Genomic DNA, 13,632 nt, shown 5'->3' on the forward strand with positions numbered 1-13,632 from the left:
GCTCCCTTTTTGGTTTTGCTTACCAGCATGTTTCCCGCCCATTGACTCAACCTCCCTTGCCATCTTGGTGGCGATCTAACATCCTTTGCTCAAATGTGAACGGCAATGGCAGTCCTGCCGCTGCTGCTCCATCTTCATATTCATCTAAGTCACTCCATACTTCCTCTACCTCTTCTTCTGACTCCCTTTCCTCCTGTCCTTCTCCTTGCTGGCTGTCTGGTGTGGCTGGCCGTATTATCCTAACAGGTTTACCATTCAGGTGAAACAGGAACTCTCCAGACTGCCACTCTTGTCCTTGTTCTCTCGGTATTTGTACCGGTGGTGGAGGGGGTGGCAATCCCCCTGCAACACTTTCCCCAGCGATACTTGAGTCCGCAAAACTTGATGGTGGGGTGAGGTCACTCGTGGTCAATGGAGGTGTTTTCACTCCCCCTGACAACCCTTGTCCTCTGTCGCATAACGCTCTCAACCTTGCTATTTCCATCTGTGCGTGTGCGAGCCGCTGATCTAAATCTCTTGTTTGGCGTGCTAAATTTTCTGGGGGAGTGCTAGTTGGTCCATACAACCGTCCTGTCTCGTAGGGGGGTGGGGCTGTGGGAGAGGGACATGCGGCTGCTGCTCTTGGGGCTTCAGTTATGCACGCTGGAATATAAAAGGGCTCCTCATACCCCACTGCAGGTCTTGTCAGCAGTGGTACATTTTTGTTGACTCGTTCTCTTTTAATGGTCTTGGACCTTCCCCCTCTGCGCACCCATCTCCCGCTTGCTGTACCTCGTCCTTCCCTATCGCTGTCTCCTTACTCACCTTGCTGCTGGGCGTTTCTTCCTCGAACATGCGCCACAAGTCTAGCACTTCCCTTCTATTTTGTAACTGCTTACCTTTATATTTTGCTAGTAGATGTGTTGATACCAAATCTAATACTCGTTTATCGAAGGACCCTCCCTCTGGCCATATGGGCTGTACGCTATCTCCTTTTATTTCCGTCACCCACTGATCATGATATTTCTGTATTTTCCCACTATATAGAGGGAGATGTTTGCAAATATGTGCTAATGGTGTGTTCCCCCCCCCATAGTGGCACTTATGTTTCTTTGGCATGCGTGTAGTTTGGGGCAAATGGGCGTTTTCAATTTACCTTCTATCTTTACAAACCACACGAAAATGTCAACCCTTCTACAGTACAAAAAATAATGATTCTTTTGACACCCTGTTATACAAGACAGTATATCTGGCACATGACAAATGCGACATTACTTGCTGACAGACGAACATGTAGCAACAAAAACACAAAAATACATGTAACATACACCCCCCTCTTTGTTCCTTCCCCGTTTATTTTTATACCGTTATCAATCCCAACACCTGCTATTTCACGCACTCCCCACCTCTGCGCCCTCTCTTACTTCCTCTCCAGAACTTCTGATCACACAGAAAACATTTTTTCTAAATTACTACTCCGAGCCTACTACATATATGAGACTCCTACTTTTTTTCCCTCTTTATCTTCACTTATTCTCTGCACTGGATGAGACAATGCTATGCGGCGCCGCCTTCTACCCCGTTCGGGCTAGGCTTCCTTACTCCTTTTTACTTCTTTTTACCACAAAAACCTAATGGCCATATAAAGGATAGACAAGAAAAAGCCTCAGTAACATTCACACAGACCCTATGCCTTGTCCCCACTGTTCTATAATTTTACCCACACTGTTATTTTATCCCTTTTTTGCTCCAATCCTCTTTTCTCCCCACAAAGTCTTGCAGCCAGTACTCACACGTTCAGCTGGGTGGTCCGAGAGCCGCCATTCACGGTCTATCCACAATCTGGTCCGCACCCCAACCAAGCCGTGGCCCGCCCTGGCGAGCAGTTTTAAGTTGGGTATTTGGCAAGTGGGAACCCTTGGACCCGTTCTTTGGTGCACACGAACTGGTCAGCCGTGGAGGCAATGGTTTTGATGGGGGGCACCCCGGATCTCGCCGCACGGCACGGAGGCCTCAGCGCACCTCTCCAATCACGTCACGGGGGTCACCAAAATGTAGGCCCACTCCCTGACTTAGACACCCAAAGTATAAAGAAATAAGACAAACCCCAGCGGGGAATGAGACCAAGAGGACAGGCTGCAAGAGTTTCTCTCTTTATATAAGAATTTGGCATCCAGAGAACTCTGCTGCCCGAGAGCGATCTGGCAAACATTACAAAGATGGCAGCTTATAACGTGAAAAAGCGTAATACATGACGTTACATATGGGACCCTATTGGCAACGGATTGGATAAGACACACAGACATGTATACAATGTTTATGGTTGCTTCTGCCGGATTCGTTGTTTGTTGGCGGGAGGACTTGTCCCACGAGGTCCAGTTGTCTGTGTCCAGGAGGGGTTAGGGTCAGGTCACGGTGAAGCAGAGCAGGCCCTAGCTAATCTAACATAACAAATTGTTTTAAGCATGCACTAAATAATCATTACTGAGGCTCCTTTGAGCAAATCATTATAGCAGCAAATTTTAGGGTTACACTAACATCATTATTTACTGGGGTCTCATGAGGCTTATCACAACTCAGGGGGCTCGGATAAGGTGGGATCGTTGATCATGGAGTAGGCCTGGTCAGATCAAAGAAGCTTGAGGGCACTCTGACATTTGTTAGTTCTAAGGGGCAATATATGGTGACAGAGGTGGGCTGGTGTTAGTGAGGGCACACTGGGGTGGGCATCACACAGAGGTTACATATCTGGTACATCAACAAAATACCTATCGAGGGCCATGAGGTTATATTGGCAGTAATTTCCCAACCTCGGGGGTAGCGGGGAGTGAGGGGGCACGGCAGGTTTGTGGAGATGGATGAGTTTGCAAGGCATGGCCTGAGCCGGTTCACACACAGGACAGTGATCTCAGAGGAAGAACGAGGCGTTACATTTGTTTTTGTTGCAATTACCTCCGGCTCAGGCATGAGAATGAAGCTGCGAGGCTTTCAGACACGGGAATAAAGGTGGGGGCCATTGGGAACACTGAGCGCGGCGCTGCAAAGGGGACAGAAGCTTTCTCGTAGTATCGCAGCGAGGCCTAATCCAAAAATTGAGTCGGGGATGTCCAAGATGGATGCCGAGTGTCTCTAAACAGCCCCTCCTGCGTCGTCATCAGAACGTGTGCTGGTTATGTACACAGGGGAAAAAGGAGGCTTACCCCACTGTTGGTCGAGCAAGTGGCATGTACCTTAGCCTGAATGAGTGAGGGGGGGGCCATACTGGCCCGGCCACTCCCACACACCTTGTACATCATCGTTTCTGGTATAGACCCGATCTGAGTGAGATTCACCGATTTTTCTATCAGTTTTATTAGCCTCACATCGCAAAGTTGCTGCACCATTTGCTTTTTGTACTTTCAAGATTACCAGTGCTTCTCGAGCTACTTCAGCCAGCAGCCATTTATCACTGGTGCTGCTTTTAATTTGTTCCATCATGATTTTCGAGCTCACTTCAGTTCTGGTGTTTTCATTTGTTAGCACCTGTTTCGTTAAAGCTGTTTCCTGTTCCACTGCCAACATTTTTGTACTTCGAAGAGCAATTAAAGTATTCGGATCTTTCAGATTTTCATTTAGTTGCTCATACAGCTTAGTAAATGGTGCCATTGAAAGAGTTAACACAGACATTATTAGGGGATTTAAATCCTTGGTTAACTTTTCCACCAAATAATTAGCCAAGTTTCCACTGTATCCTCCAATGCCCATTTGATTTGCACTATGTGGTACACCACTCCTCTTTATTTTATTAGCTTTGTAAGTTACATCTGGGGAGTTTGTCGAGAGACTGTTATCTGAGGAGGAAGAATAGTCATCACTCAGTGAAACTTTAGTTTGCGGCCTCAAAAACGTGTTTGTTAATTGTCGCTTTTGTGAATAATTCACATGATGTTCACTACTGGATTCCACTCTTTTCCGGTTTGTCAGAGGTAGCACAGTTACCTCATTTAAACACAGCTCGTGTTTTTCCGGATTTTACAGCTGATTTTTAGAGCTCAGTGCTGATATGGGGCCACATTCAGTAATCTCATTTAGGTTGGTAAGTTTATTCATTTCGCAACCAGGCTCATTTTGTTGTGTTCCAAACCTAGAGTTTAATGCAGCCAAATCACTCAAAAGTTTGTCCGCCACATTAATGGAATCACGGCTACTAGATTCGCTAGGGCAGTTGTGCATTTTTTTTACATAGATTTGTACACATGCCAATAAAAAGACACGCAATCATTTAAGCAACCATTTGCTGTCATATAATTAACGTGTTGTTTGTTCTTTAGAATACCATCATTCAAATCATCGATTTTCTCTACTTGAAATACATTTAACACAGTGTCACCAGTCTCTTTTATATCATTGATACTGTTTTCATAGGGACCTGCACAGTTGTATTCCTATGGCACATTCCCCTTTGTATTTATGTCACCCTTAGTTTGAATGAAAGGATTCTGTAATAGTGCTGCAGTGCGTTGCGCTAAAACTTTCAAAAACGGCACTGTTTCACACTCTGTGTATCGTTGAGGGACATACTCAACGCTTCAACATGTTTTTCAGCATTAGACACACTCATCGGTTGTTGCGAGGCAACATTCAGCTCATTTACATTAAAGCGTTCTTGGCATGTTTCACTGCTAATTCCAAAAACAGGACTGCTAGATAAACAGTCTAGGAAAATGTCACTCGCCGCTGAGGTTAGAGCATTGGAATTAACACGTGTCACACTGGCATTCACGACAGGACTTACAGTATGAGACGCTCCGTCTCCAATTCCGATTCCAGCTTCATTTGAACCAGAAAGTCGTCTTGATTTAGTAGACAGGAAGAGGCGCTGAAGCCTCGTAAAATGATGTGGTTCAAATGTCTCTTCTATTTCAACGGAATAAATATTGGGCGCGAGATTAGATGGGCAGCCAGAATTGTCAACACTTCGACTCGCGTCGGCAGCGCCACACCTCTGGATCGCTTTATGAACTAAGCTGCTTTTCTTTACAGAGGGTCGGCTGCCACGGCTAACACTTCAACAGCCGTACCGTACAGCCCGAGCACCCCAAGCAACACTAACAACACTCCTGCACACTCTGCGTCGCTCCACGACAGAGGCAGGGGTTTCAAGCAATATTTTGCTCCTCATTTCCACAATGATGTTGATGGCAGCAATAGACCCAGGTAAACAGCAACAGCTCTGAAGTGATACTGGCAGTCTTTCCAACACTAACAACACTCCTGCACACTCCGCGTTAAATCACTTTAAAGAAGGGATGATTGCATTGCTTACCCCTTGCATTATTTGCATTAAGAAACCAGCCTGCCTCGGATCACCACTTGACTCCTCATAAGTTGGTGACTGGATGCCGTATGAGAATACTCCTTGCTTCTCCTACTAGGGTAGAAACAGATGGCCACAGTTTAGCAAAGATATTAGGTGATGAGATGCATGATTATTTGACAAATATGACTGCTAGTGTCTTTTTTTTATTTCTCAACAGATCAAAACCTGAGGGAGTGGGTCAAAGAGGATTGAAGAAGACAGCCAAATCAAATGATCTTTTGAAGCAACCTAGATTGTATCCAGGGGACCAGGTGCTGGTACGAAGTTGTGTCCACACTTATATTAAACCCTGCTTTGAAGGACCATACTTAGTAAAGGGAGTCACTCCCACAGCTGTCAAGCTACAAGGAAGACGAGCCTGGCTGCACCTGCATGACATATAGCAGTACAAAGGTGGGGGGCGTGGCCAAGCAGCCATGGAGTAGGCTGCGATTCCTCGGAGCTCCGTGATCCGACTTATTGATTCGAAGCAAAACGCATGTGTTGACGGCCGATTCCAGCGGGTAAAAAGATACGGTATCTGGGTGAATACGTCAGGCAGCAGATGGGAGTATCGGCGAGAGAAAGTGGACACAGCAGATTGAATTAGGCCACTTTGTGTCCTGATCTGGAAGCGGCGCAATCGATACTAAGATGGCGGCTTGCCAACACAAAGGGACCCCCGGCGGCACTTGAAATGGGGTGCCAGGCGGGCAGTGACTGGACTGCTGGCGTGCAGCGGCAGATGAAACAGTGAGTGGCTGACTACCGGAGAGAAGCCCACGAATAGCCCGAGAGGATGTACACAGCGTTGGGCCACTTGGCCATGAGATAGGCGGCACGGCCTTGGTGTTCCCTCTAGACCAGGGCGATGTATACATGAAACGGACAAGAAAACTGACAGCGTTCCTGCAGTAAGTTGGAAGCGTCGAGCACGCAGGGATTACAACCCGAATCCGCACCGAGGAGTGGATGAGCAAATACAGACACAATAAGTGGCGCCGAGACCTGTACGCCCGAAACAAAATGGCGACTTATCCTGAACAAAGGATTACACTGGTGGACTGTGAAGCGGCCTCGTAAGATCTGGGATGCAGCAAATGGTTATATGCATCTTGTATGTACCATCGGCCTTTGATAGGTGCAAAGACCATGAAGAAGCACCGGAGATGCAGATTACAGCACCCTGCTGATGACGGGCACGGACGCTGAGAGGTAATTGTGACGCGGAAAAATTACAATCCACCTGAATAACAATTTTGTGTGTAACAACTGGTGTAGGCTGATATACAGAGACTCAAACAACAACTAAGCGGCACTGGGCCAGAGCCAGACACGTGGACAAGGTTGCACCTTGTCAAACAACCTACAATGGAGATCTTTGCGAAAGCGCAGAAGACCCCCACAACATCGGAGCGGAGCGCGTCCACGACTTCTGCTGAAGAAGCCCCAGAAGGAGACAAACACCAAATCCTGGAGGCTATATCGGAGCTGAGTACCAAGAGGGGCGCGGCAATGGCGAACTTGCGGACAGCCCTGGAGTGCAAAATCGATGCGGTCGGGACTGAATTTACCCTGTTACGGCAAGATGTCAGGGGGCTGGCGGAGAGAACAAGTGGGCTGGAGAGTGCCGTAAAGACCAATACTGATGTCAGCACAACTAACGCAAAGGAAGTTCATGTGCTCAAACAGCAGGTTGCTAACCTTGAAAATCGGGTGGAAGAAGCTGAGGAAAGAGCGAGGAGAAATAACATACGGATGGTCGGCCTGCCGGAGGGGGAGGAGGGTCAAGACCCTACAAACTACGTGGAAAACATGATCCTACAACAAATAGGAGCAGATAAGCTTTCACTGGGATTCACGGTGGAGCGGGCGCACCGAGCCTTGATGAGGAAACCGCGACCTGGGGCTCCGCCGCGACCTATCATTGCGAGGATCTTGAACTACAGAGATAGGGAGAAGATCCTAGAATATTTTCGTAAAGGTGGAACAATACAGAGAGCTTCCGCCAACATTACAGCATACCCGGACTATACGATGCTAGTGCAGAGACTGAGATACAGCTACATGGCTGTCAAGAGGAGGCTGCGAGCAGCAGGCATCAAGTACATGCTCCTGTACCCGGCAAAGCTGAAGGTGCTACATAAGGGCAGAGCGCTCTTTTTTGACACTCCCGAAAAGGTGGTAATGTGGCTGGATCTGCAGGGTTGCCCGGAACAAGAAGTGGACCGTGACCGGCAGGAACAGGACGGCTAAAAAACTGGTGCCACGGACATTGGGGGTACCGGATTATACCAGGAAACGAGACTAGTTGAACACTGGATAGCATTCGGGCCCTGTGCCCGTCATGGACTGGAATATAGTAGGTAAATTGTAATTGGAAGCAGCATAAAGTTAACACAATACGTAATACATTTGGAAATAGGAGCAATAGGATGGAGGCAACTCACCCCCGAAATACTAATAGTTAAGTGGCCATTAGGGCGACTTTACCCTACTGAGTCTTGAGCATAAGTTTGTGCTGGACGGGGCTAGATGTGGGGTGCCTGGGATCCAGGGATGGAGCTAGGCAACAGTTGGGGGGGGGGGCGTTGTTGGGGAAGGGTTGGGTTGGGGGAGGGAAGGGAGGTCGGAAGTTTGGGTTGTACATAGTTTTGGGGAGTTTAAGTTTAAATATGAGCCTACATGGAAGAGTTGAAGGGTTGTATCTGCATAGCATGACCGGGAGGGTTCGGTTGGGAATGAGGGAGGAAGATATCAGAGCGCTATGGGAGATCGCAGGATAGTGACGTGGAATGTCAGGGGACTTAACAGTTATATGAAGAGGAATAAAGTCATGCTGTATTTGAAAAGGCAAAAGATAGATGTTGCACTGTTGCAGGAGACGCATTTGACGTGGGAGAAACTGGAGCTAGTTGGGGAAAAAATGGAAAGGGATTGTGGTGGGTTCGTCGTACTCTGCTTACGCCAGGGGAGTGCTTGTCTGGGTAGCACCTCATGTCCCGTTTCAGCTACTGCAGGAAACGGCAGAAACTGACGGGAGGATGGTTATATTGAGAGGGCTGTTGGAGAATAAAGAGGTATGCATCGTGAATAGGTATGCCTCTAACCATAACACAGCGGCATACTTCAGGACCCTGTGCACTAACCTTAGTATGTGTGTGGGAAGCGTGGTTATTTGGGGCGGGGATTTCAATTGTGTAATGAACCCGAAGGTGGATAGATCTGACAACAGGATTGATAGGCCCACCCCAGCGGCCAAAGCATTGCAGGTGTTACTAGATGATTTCGGCTTGGTAGACGTATGGAGAACAAAACATCCCAATGATAGGCAATATTCGCATTATTCTGCCCCGCAGCAGCTACACACGAGACTGGACTATGTCTTTGCCACGCCGAATATGGTGGCAGAGAGCACCCAAATAGAATACAAGGCGAGGGTCCTCTCGGATCACTCGGGCAGCCATAGCTAAGTCAAAGGGCCTGCAAGGTGGGGTTCTGGCTGACCTACAAAGAGTTGAAGATGAACTAGAAAGGACATTAGAATGTGACAGTGTGGACACTGAGCTAGTACCTGAACTACAACAGCAATGTGCGGAACATTGGGAAAGGCTATGTAACCTCAATTATAAAAATTATGTAGAAAGACAGCACGCGGGAGGAGATAAAACGGGTAGGCTTTTAGCGTGGCTGAACAAGAGTGAGACCCCTAGACCCCCGATTAGGACAATAATTAGAGAAGATGGCGATGTAGTAGACACTCAGGAAGGAGTTAACAGGGAATTTGCGGATTATTATAAGGTGCTATACGGAGACAAGGAGGGGAGTAGTCAAGAGGAGATAACAGAAACACTAGAAGATAGGATTACCTAAGATAAGTGATGAGGAGAGAGGAGAGCTTGATGCACCAATTACCCTGGAGGAGCTGAGGGAGGTTGTGAAGCAGTTTCCCACCAGTAAGACCCCAGGAGCAGACGGGTTCCCTAGTGAATTTTACAAAGTATATAGAGAAGAAGTGCTACCCCCATTGCTAGACATGCTTAACGAAGCGTTTGAGATAGGAAGGTTGCCGGAGTCACTCAGAAAGGCGATCATAATACCGCTTCCTAAGCCCAACAAATCGGGGTATAGTTGTAGCTCCTACAGGCCTTTGTCGATGCTGAACCAGGACAGCAAGATACTGACGGCTGACCTGGCAAACAGATTGCGGAGAGTAATTAGTAAATTAATCCACCCGGACCAAACAGGCTATGTCCCAAACAGGAATATAACCCATAATCATAGGAGACTCCACCGTGTGATTGAAAGGGCAGATAGAAATGAAGGCGAAATGGCGATTGTATCCCTAGACTCAGTTAAAGCTTTTGACTCCGTTAAGTGGCAATGGCTGCTGGCAGCCCTGGGAGGTTACGGAGTAGGGCCAGGTTATGTCAGGTGGGCGAAAATGCTATACAGTGAGCCGTTAGCCAGAGTTCGAACAGGATCGGTGATATCCAAGAGATGGCAGCTTGGTAGAGGTACCAGGCAGGGATGCCCCTGGTCCGCGATGCGTTATATCGTAGCCCTGGAGCCCCTAGCAATATACCTCAGGCAACAATACGATATGATAGGTATTGAGGTTGGGGAGGAGCGGCATCTAATATCCTTATATGCGGATGATTTATTATTATACTTGAAATACCCAGAAGAGAATCTTCAATATATCCTTGAAGTGATGGAGAAATACGCGGGGTTGTACGGCATAGCGGTAAATCCTCAAAAATCCAGTATATTCCCCCTAGGTAGCTATAAGGGGACCCCGGAGGAAAGGTTGCCGGTGTTACAGATACCATGGGTGATTGGTTCTTTCCGTTACCTTGGCATAGATGTGTATCACACCGCAGAAGAGGAACATAAGCACAACACCGTGGTAGCTGTTGAGAACATCCGGAAATGCATGAGGTTTTGGGAGAAGTTGCCCCTAGCTATGATGGGATGGGGGGCAATGCTTAAGATGGTGGTCCTACCTAGGCTTTTACATTATCTTAACAATATCCCACATATGATACCCGAGGAGTTCTTCCCTAAACTGAATAGTGTGTGCAGGGACTTCCTGTGGCATGGTACCCGGAATAGAGTAGCGCTATGGAAGTTGCAGAACTTCTACGAAAAGGGAGGTATCAGGCTGCCCAATTTTGAGGTCTACTACATAGCAAGTCAATTACAATATGTGGCCAATTGGCTCTCTGACGAAGTGACCCCTGAACATATGTTGTTTGGGCGGGTTTGTACCCCATTTTACTTAAGGGAAATGACATGGTTGCCTGAAACAGATATGAAGGAGTGCCCTAACATGATGATGTTGGGGTGGAAAATGTGGCGTCGAGCGTGTCGGATGATGGAGGACCCATTCCCGTGCTCCCCGCAAGTACCGCTGGTCGCATTAGCAGGAGGGGACGAGTAGCTGAGGGTGATTATTCGTACCTACTGGGAATCGGTGGCCACAGTTTAGCAAAGATATTAGGTGATGAGATGCATGATTATTTGACAAATATGACTGCTAGTGTCTTTTTTTATTTCTCAACAGATCAAAACCTGAGGGAGGGGGTCAAAGAGGATTGAAGAAGACAGCCAAATCAAATGATCTTTTGAAGCAACCTAGATTGTATCCAGGGGACCAGGTGCTGGTACAAAGTTGTGTCCACACTTATATTAAACCCTGCTTTGAAGGACCATACTTAGTAGAGGGAGTCACTCCCACAGCTGTCAAGCTACAAGGAAGACGAGTCTGGCTGCACCTGCATGACATATAGCAGTACAAAGGTGGGGGGCGTGGCCAAGCAGCCATGGAGTAGGCTGCGATTCCTCGGAGCTCCGTGATCCGACTTATTGATTCGAAGCAAAACGCATGTGTTGACGGCCGATTCCAGCGGGAAAAAAGATACGGTATCTGGGTGAATACTTCAGGCAGCAGATGGGAGTATCGGCGAGAGAAAGTGGACACAGCAGATTCAATTAGGCCACTTTGTGTCCTGATCTGAAAGCAGCGCAATCGATACTAAGATGGCGGCTTGCCAACACAAAGGGACCCCCGGCGGCACTTGAAATCGGGTGCCAGGCGGGCAGTGACTGGACTGCTGGCGTGCAGCGGCAGATGAAACAGTGAGTGGCCGACTACCGGAGAGAAGCCCACGAATAGCCCTAGAGGATGTACACAGCGTTGGGCCACTGGGCCATGAGATAGGCGGCACGGCCTTGGTGTTCCCTCTAGACCAGGACGATGTATACATGAAACGGACAAGAAAACTGACAGCGTTCCCGCAGTAAGTTGGAAGCGTCGAGCACGCAGGGATTACAACCCGAATCCGCACCGAGGAGTGGATGAGCAAATACAGACACAATAAGTGGCGCCGAGACCTGTACGCCCGAAACAAAATGGCGACTTATCCTGAACAAAGGTTTACACTGGTGGACTGTGAAGGGGCCTCGTAAGGTCTGGGATGCAGCAAATGGTTATATGCATCTTGTATGTACCATCGGCCTTTGATAGGTACAAAGACCATGAAGAAGCACCGGAGATGCAGATGACGGCACCCTGCTGATGACGGGCACGGACGCTGAGAGGTAATTGTGACGCGGAAAAGTTACAATCCACCTGAATAACAATTTTGTGTGTAATAACTGGTGTAGGCTGATATACAGAGACTCGAACAACAACTAAGCGGCACCGGGCCAGAGCCAGACACGTGGACAAGGTTGCACCTTGTCAAACAACCTACAATGGAGATCTTTCGAAAGCGCAGAAGACCCCCACAACATCGGAGCGGAGCGCGTCCACGACTTCTGCTGAAGAAGCCCCAGAAGGAGACAAACACCAAATCCTGGAGGCTATATCGGAGCTGAGCACCAAGTGGGGCGCGGCAATGGCGGACTTGTGGACAGCCCTGGAGTGCAAAATCAATGCGGTCGGGACTGAATTTACCCTGTTACGGCAAGATGTCAGGGGGCTGGCGGAGAGAACAAGTGAGCTGGAGAGTGCCGTAAAGACCAATACTGATGTCAGCACAACTAAGCAAAGGAAGTTCATGTGCTCAAACAGCAGGTTGCTAACCTCGAAAATCGGGTGGAAGAAGCTGAGGGAAGAGCGAGGAGAAATAACATACGGATGGTCGGCCTGCCGGAGGGGGAGGAGGGTCAAGACCCTACAAACTATGTGGAAAACATGATCCTACAAGAAATAGGAGCAGATAAGCTTTCACAGGGATTCACGGTGGAGCGGGCGCACCGAGCCTTGATGAGGAAACCGCGACCTGGGGCTCTGCCGCGACCTATCATCGCGAGGATCTTGAACTACAGGGATAGGGAGAAGATCCTAGAATATTTTCGTAAAGGTGGAACAATACAGAGAGCATCCGCCAACATTACAGCATACCCGGACTATACGATGCTGGTGCAGAGACTGAGATACAGCTACATGGCTGTCAAGAGAAGGCTGCGAGCAGCAGGCATCAAGTACATGCTCCTGTACCCGGCAAAGCTGAAGGTGCTACATAAGGGCAGAGCGCTCTTTTTTGACACTCCCGAAAAGGTGGTAACGTGGCTGGATCTGCAGGGTTGCCCGGAACAAGAAGTGGACCGTGACCGGCAGGAACAGGACGGCTAAAAAACTGGTGCCACGGACAGTGGGGGTACCGGATTATACCAGGAAACGAGACTAGTTGAACACTGGATAGCATTCGGGCCCTGTGCCCGTCATGGACTGGAATATAGTAGGTAAATTGTAATTGGAAGCAGCATAAAGTTAACACAATACGTAATACATTTGGAAATAGGAGCAATAGGATGGAGGCAACTCACCCCCGAAATACTAATAGTTAAGTGGCCATTAGGGCGACTTTACCCTACTGAGCCTTGAGCATAAGTTTGTGCTGGACGGGGCTAGATGTGGGGGTGCCTGAGATCCAGGGATGGAGCTAGGCAACAGTTGGGTGGGGGGTGTTGTTGGGGAAGGGTTGGGTTGGGTTGGGGGAGGGAAGGGAGGTCGGAAGTTTGGGTTGTACATAGTTTTGGGGAGTTTAAGTTTAAATATGAGCCTACATGGAAGAGTTGAAGGGTTGTATCTGCATAGCATGACCGGGAGGGTTCGGTTGGGAATGAGGGAGGAAGATATCAGAGCGCTATGGGAGATCGCAGGATAGTGACGTGGAATGTCAGGGGACTTAACAGTTATATGAAGAGGAATAAAGTCATGCTGTATTTGAAAAGGCAAAAGATAGATGTTGCACTGTTGCAGGAGACGCATTTGACGTGGGAGAAACTGGAGCTAGTTGGGAAAA

The sequence above is a fragment of the Ambystoma mexicanum genome, chromosome 2q (assembly GCF_040938575.1).
Source record: "Ambystoma mexicanum isolate Mex_15411 chromosome 2q, UKY_AmexF1_1, whole genome shotgun sequence".
Lineage (NCBI taxonomy): Eukaryota > Metazoa > Chordata > Amphibia > Caudata > Ambystomatidae > Ambystoma > Ambystoma mexicanum.